This window comes from Rattus norvegicus, chromosome 1, assembly GCF_036323735.1.
Source record: "Rattus norvegicus strain BN/NHsdMcwi chromosome 1, GRCr8, whole genome shotgun sequence".
Classification (NCBI taxonomy): Eukaryota; Metazoa; Chordata; class Mammalia; order Rodentia; family Muridae; genus Rattus; species Rattus norvegicus.
Genome location: NC_086019.1, coordinates 245,709,351 through 245,721,593, shown reverse-complemented (window position 1 = coordinate 245,721,593; position 12,243 = coordinate 245,709,351). Strand labels below are relative to the sequence as shown.

The 12,243-nt window shown below is 41.7% G+C and overlaps 1 protein-coding gene across 2 annotated transcripts in view; it reads right to left on the bottom strand.

Moving 5' to 3' along the window:
• Positions 1-12,243, bottom strand: part of Plce1 (phospholipase C, epsilon 1) — a 309,112-nt gene that overhangs the window by 243,373 nt on the left and 53,496 nt on the right.

The following is a 12,243-nucleotide window of genomic DNA, read 5'->3' as shown; positions in this document are numbered from 1 at the left end:
GATACTTTCTGCAAAGTTCCACAGTTGTTCTACAGCGCAACAAGGAGCTGCCTTCCGACAGGGGCTCCACGTACAGGATTCATTTACGACTCAGTAATTAATTTACTTCGCAAATGACTTTCAAATATGATCAATACTAAAGACTGTCCTGTGGATGGTAGTATTTAAGACATTTTATATTTTGTACAGTAATTCCAGGCCTCTTGTTTAAAATCAGCAGCTCTTCTTGAAGGAGCTTCAGACCCCATATGAACAACAATGCCAACCAACCAGAGCCCTAGGTTCTAAGTCACTACCCAAAGACTATACATGGACTGACCCTGGGCTCCAACTGCGTAGGTAGCAATGAATAGCCTAGTAAGAGCACCAGTGGAAGGGGAAGCCCTTGGTCCTGCCAAGGCTGAACCCCCAGTGAACGTGATTGTTGGGGGGAGGGTGGTAATGGGGGGAGAATAGGGAGGGGAACACCCACATAGAAGGGGAGGGGGAGGGGTTAGGGGGAATGTTTACCGGGAAACCGGGAAAAGGAATAACAATTAAAAAGTAAATAAGAGGGTTGGGGATTTAGCTCAGTGGTAGAGCGCTTGCCTAGCAAGCGCAAGGCCCTGGGTTCAGTGCCCAGCTCCGAAAAAAAAAAAAAGAAAAAAAAAGTAAATAAGAAATACCCAAGTTAATAAAGACAGAAGAAAAAAATAATCAGCAGCTCTTTAGCCCAACTCTTAGCATCATTTTGTCTTTGTGCCCGTACCTTTTTGTGCTCACATTTTGTGATTTGTGTTAAAAACCGCATTGCCAATATTGCAGCTCCAACATAAAAGTTGTTATTCAAATAAATATTTAATTTTTTAATTGCTCTTGTATAATCAGATGTCCTTTTTAGTGTTATTTTAGAATCATCTGGGAGGGTTTTTGCCTAAAATACAATTTATTGGGGAAACTAGATTTTAGTTTTATAAACTTTTAAGCCTTTCATGGGACCTATATTTTCTTGAATTAAACTTTGTAGTTCTAGAATAGGCAATGTACAAAGGTGTTATCTGTGTTTCTTAAAAACAGGCTTCCTTATCTTCCTTATCTGTTAAGCAGCTGAGGATTCCCATCTTTAAGCACAAGGGTACTGGGTTCTCAAACGCCTGTCTTCAAAAGAGAAAAAGTACCACATCTTCAGGTTTCTCAGGGCTTCCTCTTAACAGGCTCCAAAGCTGATCTTTGTAAAGTCATCCAGCCTCGCTCCTCAACAGGGAACACCAGGAAACCGCCACTGGACCAACGGAGCTCCCAGAAGGAAGAGGCTGCCACATGCTTGTGATCCAGGAGCCACAGAGTCTCCTGTATGCACCCACAGCTGGAACTGAAGCCACCAAGTCTGGCCCCAGTAGAGGAAGCTGTCACAGAAGGACACTAACGGACACTATAGGAATCTATATGATGTTGGTCCTTGAAAGTATGCACCAGTGGTCTGCAAAATAAAACATGTTGGAACCTTCAAAAAAACCCAAGGAAGAAAAAAAGAAAGGAAGGAAGGGAAGGAGAGAGGGAGGGAGAGAAGGAGGGAAGGGAGGGAAGGAGGGAGGGAGGGAGGAAGTTAGTTCAACATCCTTAGCCATCAGGGGAAATGCAAGTTAAAATTACTTTGAGATCCCATCTTTTACCTTATACTTGAACAGCCACTTCAGAGTCAATATGGTAACGTTTCAGGAAACGGGGATTTGATCTACCTCAAGACCAAGTTAGACCAATCTTGGGCTACTCTAAAGGTCATTCCATCTTACCACAAAGGCATTGCTCAAACATGTTCACAGCAGCTTTATTCATAATAGCCCAAAATGGGAAACCACCCAGATGTCCTTCAACCCAAGAATGGATAAAGATAATGTGATGCATTTACACAATGGAGAATTACTCAGTTGTTTAAAAAAAGCAAAACAAGGGGTTGGGGATTTAGCTCAGTGGTAGAGCGCTTGCCTAGCAAGCACAAGGCCCTGTGTTCGATCCCCAGCTCCGGAAAAAAAAAAAAAAAAAAAAAAAAACAAGACAAAACAAAAAGACTGGCATCATGAAATTTGCGGCCAAGTGGACAGAACTTGAAAAGAGAAATCATCCTGAGTGAGGTAGCTCATATCCAGAAAGATAAACATGGTCTGTCCTCACACACATGTATTAGCCACAAAGAAGGGATAATCATGCTACAAACCACGGACCAGAGAGGCTAAGTAAGAAGGAGAGCTCAAGGCAGGATAGACGGATTCCTGGGAAGGGAAACTGAATAGATTTTGTGAGTTTCCTGGGGGTAGGTGGGGTTGGGAACAGAAGGGATCAGGAATGGAGGAAGAGACAACTGGAAGGAGAAGAGAAGAAGAACTGTGGTTAGGATATAATATTTCAAAGAAGAACACATACATACATACATACATACATACATACATGCATACATGCATACATGCATGCATACATACATGCATGCATGCATACATACATACATACATACATACATACATACATAATGTTGTTATGTGGACTTCGCTGACCCCAAGAGCTGTGATCTGCAGCCAGGTGTGACTGTATAGTGCTATATTCATTCATCCAGTGCTGTTAATTCATATTTGCTAGAAAATAATTATGTTGAAATTGTCACTCACCTCCCCCCCCCCCCGTATTCCAAATGTCCCAGAGGAGGATATCATGTATCCTTCTCTGTCATTTTCTACCTTATTCCTTTGAAATGGGGTCTCCTACTGAACCTGAAATGAGGGTGGCAGTCAACAAGCCCAAGTGATCACCCAGTCTCTTCCCCCACTGCACTGAGGCTACAGGCAAGCTGGCCCAGCTTTCTTGCATGGATGCTGGGATGCAAACTCAGACCCTCAGGCTTGCAAAGTAAATATTATTAACCACTAGGCCAACTCTCCAGCCCCCCAGTTTTTCTGTTTGATTGTTTAAGTTTTTGATTTTGTTTTTATTCGCAAAAAGGCTTTGGAGTGTGGTACTTAAGAGATCAACTCACAGGATACAAGTTTGTAGATGTCCAGTGGAGGAGAACTTGGTACATCCTGGCATTCAAGAACTTTTCATAGAAGGAACCAGCACATACCTAGACTTTAAATGGCTACGATCTTCAGTACAGGGGTGAATAAGGTGTGACAGGAAGAAATTCACTTGTGCAAGGGCTTAGGGCTGCTAAGAAACAGACCAGCACTATTCAAAATAACCCTCAAACCGGGACAACCCAAATGACTCTCAACAGAAGGAGAGATAGAAAAGCCGGATATTCGTGAACTGGAATAGGAAGTAGCCATGGGAGCACATAAACGGATGATGCACGCAACAATATGGCTGAATCTCACAAATACAATACGGGGACTTAGGGAATAGGGATTCACCCATGTAGTGTTCAAATCAGTCTACAGTTTTGGGAGCAGGGCCGGTTACTTTGTGGCAAGGAGAGAAAGAGGGAAAGAAAAGCTAGAAAGAGAACAAGGAAGGCTCCAGGGCAGAGGTTCTCAGCCTGAGGGTCGTGACCTCCATGGGGGCCCAATGACCCTTTCACAGGAGTCATCTAAGACCATCGGGGAAAAAAAGAGATTTACATGAATAAAATTTGAAATGTAAGTAAATAAAATATCCAATTTAAAAAAAAAGAAATTGACATGACAATTTTTTTAATTTAGAGAATACTTTATTAGTTTTTGTAATCAAACCCACGTAGATAAGACCTTACATATTTAATACAGTGCGTTACCCCTGTACAAATGGAAAAAACTTAAGTTCAACATTTCTAGACCAATATGGCTGTTAATTTCTGTACAGTGCCAACTCAACACAGTAAACGGGGATACTTTTTTCCAAAGTTGACAGCACAGCTAAAGTTTCCAAAAATTCAAATTATATATCTGTATATATATATATTTATATTTATATAAAAAGACCAATAATAGCAGTGTGTTATGCAGCAACAGCAGCAACAGCTTTTCCAGGTTCTGCAGTCATCTGAACAAAACTGTAGAGACATCCAGCACACTCCATTAAAAAAAAAAAAAAGTAAAAAAACAAAACCCGAGAAAACAGCACAGTTCTGTTACTCTTGTGGTACCTGGCACCATTTTTTTTTAAGTTAGCTTCTCAATCATCATCTGGAAAGAAAACATTCTGAGCAACATCATTAAAAACAGCTCTGATAAAGCACGGTCACTACTATGTATCATAAAGCAGGTACAAGCTGTTTTACATCCACAGAGGTATGATACAGTACTGTCCTACATCTATAATACTAGAGGATACAATTTAAAAGGCATTATTTGAGACTTGATTCTACTTTTCCAGCAGAGGGCCCAAAGGATGGTGTGACACAGCTTTGTAAAGAAACATACTCTAGACAGGATTTCCTTTCACTAGTGGCACAGTTCTAAGGATTCATTCTCTCCATGAATGTCAGCTAAAACCGTTATTAAAAAAAATGAAATATCCCTAAAACAAAACCGTATAACCACCGGATTCACATGAAGATGACCTAGTGGAGACAAGCTGGACCTCACCTTACCAACAAGCTATCAAATCTGTTATGTTTAAACAGTGAGACCTCCAAGGAAGGAGATGCCAAGTAGTGCTTCAAAGCTTCGGACCACAATCAAACACAGCATCCTTTTCAACAGAAGCAGAAGCTCATCTGAATATGCTCAAGGATGCTGACATCAACATTTAATCATCTCCTCACTCATCCAGGAAGAAGGGGAGATCAGTTACTACTGTACTTTATTGTGTTCAACCAAATCACCATGTTACAAAAATAGCAAGCTGCCATAATAAAAAATAAGGCTCCTCTATCCAGCACCAGATAGCATCATTTTACTTTCAAGCCTAGAAATTGCACACTTGTATATAAACCAACCGAAGATGAGGATTGAGAGTTCATCTTGGTGGATTTTTCCTTTGATGAATATGAAGTGTCCTTCCTTATCTTTTTTGATGACTTTTAATTGAAAATTGATTTTATTTGATATTAGAATGGCTACTCCAGCTTGCTTCTTCTGACCCTTTGCTTGGAAAGTTGTTTTCCAGCCTTTCACTCTGAGGTAGTGTCTGTCTTTGTCTCTGAGGTGTGTTTCCTGTAGGCAGCAGAATGCAGGGTCCTCATTGCGTATCCAGTTTGTTAATCTATGTCTTTTTATTGGGGAGTTGAGGCCATTGATGTTGAGAGATATTAAGGAATAGTGATTATTGCTTCCTGTTATATTCATATTTGGATGTGAGGTTATGTTTGTGTGCTTTTCTTCTCTTTGTTTTGTTGCCAAGACGATTAGTTTCTTGCTTCTTCTAGGGTATAGCTTGCCTCCTTATGTTGGGCTTTACCCTTTATTATCCTTTGTAGTGCTGGATTTGTAGAAAGATATTGTGTAAATTTGGTTTTGTCATGGAATATCTTGGTTTCTCCATCTATGTTAATTGAGAGTTTTGCAGGATACAGTAACCTGGGCTGGCATTTGTGTTCTCTTAGGGTCTGTATGACATCTGTCCAGGATCTTCTGGCCTTCATAGTTTCTGGCGAGAAGTCTGGTGTGATTCTGATAGGTCTGCCTTTATATGTTACTTGACCTTTTTCCCTTACTGCTTTTAATATTCTTTCTTTATTTTGTGCGTTTTGTGTTTTGACTATTATGTGACGGGAGGTGTTTCTTTTCTGGTCCAATCTATTTGGAGTTCTGTAGGCTTCTTGTATGCCTATGGGTATCTCTTTTTTTAGGTTAGGGAAGTTTTCTTCTATGATTTTGTTGAAGATATTTACTGGTCCTTTGAGCTGGGAGTCTTCACTCTCTTCTATACCTATTATCCTTAGGTTTGATCTTCTCATTGAGTCCTGGATTTCCTGTATGTTTTGGACCAGTAGCTTTTTCTGCTTTACATTATCTTTGACAGTTGAGTCAATGATTTCTATGGAATCTTCTGCTCCCGAGATTCTCTCTTCCATCTCTTGTATTCTGTTGGTGAAGCTTGTATCTACAGCTCCTTGTCTCTTCTTCTGATTTTCTATGTCCAGGGTTGTTTCCATGTGTTCTTTCTTGATTGCTTCTATTTCCATTTTTAATTCCTTCAACTGTTTGATTGTGTTTTCCTGGAATTCTTTCAGGGATTTTTGTGTCTCCTCTCTATGGGTTTCTACTTGTTTATTTATGTTTTCCTGGAATTCTTTCAGGCATTTTTGCGATTCCTCTCTGTAGGCTTCTACTTGTTCTCTAAGGGAGTTCTCCACGTCTTTCTTGAAGTCCTCCAGCATCATGATCAAATACGATTTTGAAACTAGATCTTGCTTTTCTGGTGTGTTTGGATATTCCATATTTATTTTGGTGGGAGAATTGGGCTCCGATGATGCCATGTAGTCTTGGTTTCTGTTGCTTGGGTTCCTGCGCTTGCCTCTCACCATCAGATTATCTCTAGTGTTACTTTGTTCTGCTATTTCTGACCGTGGCTAGACTGTCCTATAAGCCTGTGTGTCAGGAGTGCTGTAGACCTGTTTTCCTGTTTTCTTTCAGCCAGTTATGGGGACAGAGTGTTCTGCTTTCGGGCGTGTAGTTTTTCCTCTCTACAGGTCTTCAGCTGTTCCTGTGGGCCTGTGTCTTGAGTTCACCAGGCAGGTTTCTTGCAGGGGAAAAGTTGGTCCTACCTGTGGTTCCAAGGTTCAAGTTTGCTCGTGGGGTACTGCCTAAGTCCTCTCCTCAGCGGCAGCAACCGGGAAGATCTGCGCCGCTCTTTCCGGGAGCCTCCGTGCACCAGGGTTCCAGATGGCGTTTGGTGTTTTCCTCTGGCGTCTGGATGTGCACAGAGTGCAGTCTCTTCTTGTTTCCCAGGCGTGTCCGCCTCTCTGAAGGTTCAGCTCTCCCTCCCACGGGATTTGGGTGCAGAGAACTGTTTATCCGGTCTGTTTCCTTCAGGTTCCGGCGGTGTCTCAGGCGCAGGGGTCCTGCCGCTCCTGGGCCCTCCCCTACGGGAACCCAGAGGCCTTATACAGTTGCCTCTTGGGCCAGGGATGTGGGCAGGGGTGGGCAGTGTTGGTGGTCTCCTCTGTTCTGCAGCCTCAGGAGTGCCCACCTGACCAGGCGGTGAGGTCTCTCTCCCACGGGGTTTGGGAGCAGAGAGCTGCTGCGGGCCGGGATCCGAGGGTCGACATGACAATTTATAACAGTTAGTGATACGGTTACAACAAAAATAATTTTATGGTTGGGGTCACCACAACATAGGGAAATGCGTATTAAAGGGTCACAGCACTGAGAACGTTGAGAACTCTGTTTAGGGTGTGACTGTTCTATTTGCTGGCTTTGGTGCTGATTAAGTTACAGTGCTTAATTTGTAAAGTACTTTGACCTTTATACGTTTTACAGTTGTTATATTCTTCTGTAGGTACATGGGCTTCAGTAATAATTTAAAGAGAGAGAGAGAGAGAGAGTGTGTGTGTGTGTGTGTGTGTGTGTGTGTGTGTGTTTTCAAGTATAAGGAAGCTGCTAGGACTTCCAATACCGTCACGGTGATAGGGAAAGCCCATCGCACTAGGGCTGAGAGCTTGGAGAAGAGCCATGCATGTACAGAATCAGGAATAACTCAGGGAGTGGCATGGCAGATGAGAGCTGGAAAATGAATACTAATATAGGAGACAAAATGGACCTCTGCCTCGCATCATGTACAGTATCAAGCATCCTGATAGGTTAGAGGACTGCCTGTGAAAAGCGGTATGTTAAGCTTCTTACTAAAAGTGTGTTTATCTCAGACGGCACTTTAACTAGCGTGGTATTTAATATGTAAGTTACATCACTGTGCATCAAATGAAACATAGCTTCAAAGAAAGTTCTCACTGGTAACAATACTGTGAGCTTCAGAACAGGCTCTCACAAATATCTGCAGCCTGACTGTGAGCTTGAATAGCAGCCAGGGTCTTGAAGCACATGGACAAGTACGTAGCTCCAAAGCGAAGATCTGCAGAATTCGTGATGTCCTTGTTTTCAATAGCCAAATAGTATTTCATTGTGTAAATGAATGACATTTTCTGTATGCACTTTTTGGTTGAGGGACATCTGGGTTGTTTCCAGCTTCTGCATATTACAAATAAGGCTGCTATGAACATAGTGGAGCACAAGTCCGTGTTATATGGTGGAGCATCTGTTGGGCGTGTGCCCAGGAGCATTATATGGAGCTGGGTCTTCAGGTAGATCTATTTCCAATTTTCTGAGGAGCCACCAGATTGATTTCCAGAACGGTTGTACCAGTTTGCAATCCCACCAGCAATGGAGAAGTGTTCCTCTTCCTCCACATCCTCGCCAGCATGTGTTATCGCCTGAGTTTTTGATCTTAGCCATTCTGATTTGCATTCGTTTTGATTTGCATTTCCTTGATGACTAAGGATGTTGAACATTTCTTTAAGGGCTTCTTGACCGTTCAAAATTCCTCTGTTGAGAATTCTTTGTTTAGCTTTGTACCCCATTTTTAAATTGAGTTATTTGGTTTTTTTTTTTTTTTTTTTTAGTGTCTAACTTCTTGAGTTCTTTATATTTTTTGGATATTAGCCCTCTATCAGACATAGGGTTAGTGAAGATCTTTTCCCGATCTGTAGGCTGCCATTTTGTCCTATTGACAAATGTCCTTTGCCTTACAGAAGCCTTTCAGTTTCATGAGGTCCTATTTGTAAGTATCTTAGAGCCTGAGCCATTCATGTTGTATTCAGGAAATTTTCCCTGTGCCAATGCTTTCAAGGCTCTTTCCCACTTTCTCTTCTAATAGATTCAATGTATCTGGTTTTATGTTGAGGTCCTTGATCCACTTGGACTTTGATCCACTTGGACTTGAGCTTTGTATAAGGTGATAGATATGGATCAATTTGCATTCTCCTACAAGCAGACCACCAGTTAGACCAGCACCATTTGTTGAAGATGCTTGCATATGGGGCTGGCTATGGCCCCCAGCACATACGTAGCAGAAGACTGTCTTGTCTGCCTCTGTGAGAGAGGATGTGCCTAATCCTGTAGAGACCTGATGTCTCAGGGAAGGGGTTACAGGGGGTGAGTTGGGGGTAGGTGGGTGGGTAATAGGGTGGAGGTAAGGAAAGGGGAGGGACATGGGGTGAAGAACTCTTAGAGGGGGACTAGGAAGGGGAGCAACATTTGGAATGTAAAGAAATGAAACAATAAAAAAGCAAAGATCTGCTGCTATCTTCTTTTTAAAAAATATTTATACATTTTATGTATATAAGTACACTGTAGCTGTCTTCAGTCACACCAGAAAAGGGCATCTGATCCCATTACAGATGGTTGTGAGCTACTATGTGGTTGCTGGGATTTGAACTCAGGACCTCTGGAAGAGCATCCAGTGCTCCTAACCACTGAGCCATCTCTCCAGCCCTATCTTCTTGAACATAGACAGAAATGAACATGCTTAGTGTTAGGGCTTCTGAGAGATGGACTAAGAATTGTGTTTTCATCTACGCCTAGTACGGAAAGGAGTGGAAATTAGTTTTCAGTTTAGTTACTGTTGGTTCAAAGTCACACAAGCGCAGTAGCCAACTTTGAGGATTTCCACTGATTTCCCGTACTTGTGTCCTCAGGCTCAGTGGGGACAGGGACTAGACAGCTCTCACCTGTCTTCTCTGTCAGTTTTACAATAAGATGTAACAATGTCTATGTTTGGAGTTGATGTAGAGATTAGGCGACACTTTGGCGCACACAAGGGGATTTTATGTGTGTGCAAATAATAAAAAGATTCTGATACTGCTGTGGGCTTTCTGCACTTGACTCGGTGTGAAAATCATCCTGAGCATGCTCACACTCAGGTGATAGCAACCTATGGCTTGAGTTCACTGAGAGCTCCCATGAGAACCTACAGGTCATTTCTCTAAAGGTACAAGTAGTCTCAATTTAGAAACAGGATGTCTGTTTAGATGGGATTCCCACTCTGAGTGGCAATCATTTTGTTAACTAGTAATAAACTGTGTAAATAGACCCGTGTATTCTGTCATTAAGAAGATATGCGTATTCCTGTGCAGCGTGGTGTGTCTGAGGCAGCATCTGCTGGGAGCACTGTAAACACTTGGCTGCAGTGCACATCGCCCCTAGTCTGCTTGTTTTCAAGTGCATCTCTGAGCTCGGCCTACTGCAGTTCATTCTAACCTTTCTCTGTTTGTCTATGTTGCAGCTTCTGGTTTTGTCCTTTGCTCATAAAGCAAGTTTTAGTGAGAATAAGAATAGTAGCAAAGTATATTTTACAAAAGACTACTTTTTGCTGCCCTCAGCATTCCTAAGTTGCCTGAAGTTCTCCGTGGAGGGTAAGAGCACACCAATTGGTTGTCTATACCAAACAGTCAGCCCTGAAAATATACATACAAATGGCATACAGACTGAGAAGGTTCTATTTACATATTTAGAAACACGTATGTATGCATGTATATTAATAAAAAAAGAGGCCATAAATTTGAAAGAGTGTGAAGAGGGTTCGGAGGGAAGAAAGGGGAGAGGGAAATGATATATTAAAATCTCAACAAAAAAAAGATAATAGAAAAAAACACAACTTAAAACTGAAAAATATTAGTAATACATGTAAACAAAAATAGGCAGTGCTAGGAATGTATATTATTTAAATCATGAAAATCAGCAGAAACACAGCATGAGCAGAAAATGGACCAAATGGCTGAGGCATTTCATACAAAAAGGAACACACATGGCCCATGAAAGCACGAAGACATGATAATGCTCTTGGAATCAACCATGAAGAATTACTGCTTCAAGGAAAGCATCGTGTGCCAGAGAGGAGGCTGGACAGCTCTTTCAAACATCACTGGAGAGGATGAGGGTTAACCGATACAATGTTAAAAAACAGGCCATAGAACAGCGACTCAAGGAACGGCCATTCAGAACCTGCCCCACATGTGACATATATACATATACACACATATATATGTATATACATATATATATACATATACACATATATATATATTTATCCACCAAACTAGATAAGATTGATGAAGCTAAAAAGTGCATGCTGAAAGGGACCAGATATAGATCTCTCCTGAGAGACACAGCCAGAGCATGTCCAATACAGAGGTCAATGCTAGCAGCAAACCATTGAACTGAGAACAGGACTCCCTTGGGGGAAATTAGAGGAAGGATTGAAGGAGTTGAAGGAGCTTGGAACCCCATAAAAACAACAATGCCAACCAGCCAGAGCTTCCAGAGACTAAACTACTACCGAAAGACTATACATGGATTGACCCGGAGCTCCAACTGCATATGTAGCAGAGAATAGCCTTGTTGGGGAAGGGGAATAGCCAGTGGAAGGGGAAGCCCTTGGTCCTGCTAAGGTTGGACCCCCATATACCCAGGGGAATAGGGGGGCAATGAGGGGAATGAATGGGGGAACACCTGTATGGAGGAGGGGGAGGAGATAGAAGCTTATGGACAGGAAAACGGAAAGGGTAGTAACATTTGAAATGTAAGTAAGAAAATATATCTAATAAAAAATTAAAATAGCCATAGCTATCTCCCAAACTATACCACTCATATACCCTGTGTTTCAGCAATTCCAATCCTTTGGGAAAGAGAAATTTTGGAGCCTACATAAAAAGCAATGTGGTTTTTTTTTTAAAGTTCACGGAAAGAGGGCATATGTTTATAAAAATATCTAAATATTCATTGGCTGGAAATACATGAGGAAACCGATATAATCACACAAATAACTACAGCCATACAGAACAGTGCACATCGAACAGAAATGTAAAGTGCTTTAAAAAAAAGCCCTAAAGGATGGCATGCACTCTGTTCTTATATAAAGTTAAAAGCAACTAAAATAAAATACTATAGTTTGGGGAGTAAGTTCACATGAAAATGAAGCCCTTTGAAATACACCCTTCAGCAGCATTCATTACAGATGTATTGTTCCCACGAGAAGCTGTGAGTGGAAATCCTTGTATTGGACATTGAAGAAGTAAGAGAAGACTTACACTGTGGTACCTGGGATGGCAGAGGCGGGCAGATAATTGAGTGGCCAAGAGAGGAGACCCATATGTCTGGACGAGGGCTTGCGGAGGTCTAGCTTCGCTTAGGGCCGTGAGCTTATATACATGTGCTTATGTCATTACAGAAAATCACCAACTACACAAACAGTGGAGCTGCTCTGTGCCTCACATCAACCGGGCTTGTAAACAACTTTCTGCAAGTGCAAGAGAGTTTTATAATAGGCTTGAAAACAAAACAGGAAAATTCCTAGTCTCCT